Source organism: Schistocerca piceifrons, chromosome 3 (genome assembly GCF_021461385.2).
Source record: "Schistocerca piceifrons isolate TAMUIC-IGC-003096 chromosome 3, iqSchPice1.1, whole genome shotgun sequence".
NCBI classification, from domain to species: Eukaryota; Metazoa; Arthropoda; class Insecta; order Orthoptera; family Acrididae; genus Schistocerca; species Schistocerca piceifrons.
The window spans coordinates 475,399,112-475,402,359 of record NC_060140.1 but is presented as its reverse complement, the minus strand read 5'-3'; the positions used below and the strand labels follow the sequence as shown (position 1 = coordinate 475,402,359).

Sequence of the window (3,248 nt, the reverse complement as noted above, 5' to 3'; positions counted from 1 at the left end):
CCGAAACCGACTAAATCGGCTAACATTCTACAACCATCTGTCACATACCCTAGTCTGCAGCTCACTCTCATCAATCCCCCCTCCTCCAAATTTCCCTCTCCCATGTTGCTAGAGTTCTTTATTTAAATTTTGTTCTTTCCTAAGAGCCACTGCCACTGTCATTTCAGTCTTGTCCTTCTTATTTTGCTTTTCCTGTTCTATAATGCCAACGGCCTTGCCGCAGTGGTAACACCGGTCCCCGTCAGATCGCCGAAGTTAAGCACTGTCGGGCTGGGTTAGCACTTGGAGGGTAACCATCCGGTTTGCCAAGTGCTGTTGGAAAGCGAGGTACACTCAGCCCTTGTGAGTCAAATTGATGAGATACTTGATTGGGAGGCAGCGGCTCCGGTCTCGTAAAGTGACACACGGCCGTGAGAGCGGTCTGCTGACCACATGTCCCTCCGTATCCGATGAGGATGACAAGGCGGCCTGTCGGTGCCGTTGGGCCATCCAAGGCCTGTTCGGACGGAGTGTAGTGTGGTTCCATAATACCAAATATCTATTCAAATGCGCTAAAATAAACTACATGCCCTTTACTATCATTATTAATATTAATCTTAGTTGTTATTATTTTAATTATTATGATCGTCAATATTATTATCACTATTAGTGTAATTATTACTATTTTATTATTACTGTTATTATTATTACTATAATTATTATCGTTGTTCCTGCGAATGCTCAAAAAATGTTAAAATGTATGTGAAATCTTATGGAACTTAACTGCAAAGGTCATCAGTCCCTAAGCTTACACACTACTTAACCTAAATTATCCTAAGGACAAACACACACACTCATGCCCCAGGGAGGCCGGCCGCTGTAGCCGAGCGGTTCTAGGCGCTTCGGTCCGGAACCGCGCTGCTACTACGGTCGCAGGTTCGAATCCTGCCTCGGGCATGGATGTGTGTGATGTCCTTAGGTTAGTTAGGTTTAAGTAGTTCTAAGTTCTAGGGGACTGATGACCTCAGAAGTTAAGTTCCATAGTGCTCAGAGCCAGAGCCGTGCCCGAGGGAGGACTCGAACCTCAGCCGGGACCAGCCGCGCAGTCCATGACTGCAGCGCCTTAGACCGCTTGGCTAATCCCGCGCGGCTTTGAATGCTTTTGTAATATCTTTGATATGTGTGTTTCTGGTCAGATGTAAGAGAAGACTTGAAGCCTTAATCTGGTGAGGTTAAATAAGCAATAAATAAAGTAATCGTCACAAGTTAATCCCTAATCGTCACATCCTAACCTATGACAGTATTGGCTGGTTCTGTCACCCTGCATAATTTAACGAATCCCTTGAAATCGTCGTGGGACCTGGACTCCGCCTCGCCTTCCGCATTCCGGTGCCCTCCCCAACTTGCAGTCTATGTGAACTCTTCTACTTCCCACATCTACTTCTCTCCCTAGATTACTTTCGAACTTAGTTCGTAAACCACAAAACCTAAGCCCACCAACTCCATCGTACCTTTTTATCTCAACTTATTGTGTTGTGCCATTACGTTCACAATCTACCTCTCATGAGCCGTGTCACCTGTATGTACAGTAATGTTGGACTTCGTGCAACTGCCACTTTCCAACAATACGGTCTGTCACGACAAAGAGCATAATGCTCTAGTGTACACATACTCGTATTCTAACTTTTGCTATAATTTCCCCATCGTTCTATCTGTTCCGCCTGCTCGACATTTAAACATTAAAACTCACTGCAGTTATTTATGGTCCCTTTCCCGTAAATATTTTCTCCATCGCGAGCAAAACCGTTTTTCGTAACTTCTTTTATCGTTGCAGCACTGGTATCACCAGTTACAGGTATTTTGACTATCAGGTAAAGCGTCTGTCTATACTGAAGAATCCGTCAAGTTGTTATCTGTTTATCTATATCTATAGTACTATTTAAGGCACTATTTAACAGTGTGTAAAGATTTTTGAAAATCTCGCAGAGTTCTTGACCAATTTACTTCAAATTCTTACACCATACTCCAATAAACGATCGGGCGGATCTGGGTTACACATTTTTTTACATGTATGGCCTATAAATATGTACATACTATATAAAAGGGAGAAGTTATTAGCCAAGTTCTCGCAGAGTTCTTGACCGATTTTCTTCAAATTTTTACACAATACTCTAATAAACGTTATATGGTATATAAGCGGGAAACATTATTAGCAAAAAATTTCGAAAAGTTCGTGACTAATTTATTTCAAGTTTTACATGATACTCGAATAAAGGCCCGACTGAACATACGCTATATATTTTTAAATAGGCATGTACATACAGAGGAATCATTGTTGGCAAAACTTCGAAAAGTTCTTGACCGATTTTCTTCAGACTGTTGCGCTCTGTTAAAAATTGGTCTGGAGTAGGCTCTAAATTTTTTAATATGTGTGGTATATAAACATATATTGGTAGTACATAAAGGGGAAATGTTGTTAGCAAAATTCTTGAAGAGTTCTTGGCCAATTTACTTGAAATTTTTACATGGCGCTGTAATAAATATTCGGACAGACATAGGCTATAAATTCTTTAAACAACAATCTACATGTTTTCTGTTAAAACCGACTGCAGTAAGATAATGCTCTATTATGTTGCGTTGGTAAAATGTATGGTTTCGTTTTTTTCTCACATCAAGGCGTTGAAGACATTACATAAATTGTTCCTCCCATACGTATTAGGGATTCATTAAAATTCGCTAATGCACTTGAGCAGATGTAATTTCGATGGATTGCTCACACGCTGCCTGCGATATGGAATATCTATGCTACAATAGAATCGCAGGTCAGAGCAGTGTTGGCAGTAAGTCGAGGTCAGTAGCTCGCAGAGAGCAGTCGTATTCTGTGGCTCGCGTAGAGTGCTTGGGTTCTGGAGTTCGGACGGGGCGGTCCAGCGGTTGACTTGTGTTGGGCCAGTTGTGCAGAACGATGGTAGTGCCTGAGCGATGTAATATAAGGTAATTTAAAAAAAAATTATTATTCTTACTTGCCGCACATATGTTAACTGCCACAACTGATTTAACCACAATTGTAATGTTGAAGTCCCATGTAATTCCTTGCAGAAACGTTGCAATAATAACTTTTGTTCTGAAGAAAATTTTTCCAGACATTTATCTGAGCTTAAAGATTTTACGAATTTTTCATGTTGATGAAGCAAAAGAAAATCAGTTGTTTTTCCTACAAATGAAAATCAGGTGGCCAGCACTGCACTGGGATGTGCCAAAAATTTCTT

The 3,248-nt window shown here is 41.0% G+C and overlaps 1 pseudogene; it reads left to right on the top strand.

The window, feature by feature from the left end:
• The first annotated feature begins 204 nt into the window (after nucleotides 1-204).
• LOC124790972 lies at nucleotides 205-321 on the top strand (annotated as a pseudogene).
• Nucleotides 322-3,248: the final 2,927 nt, after the last annotated feature.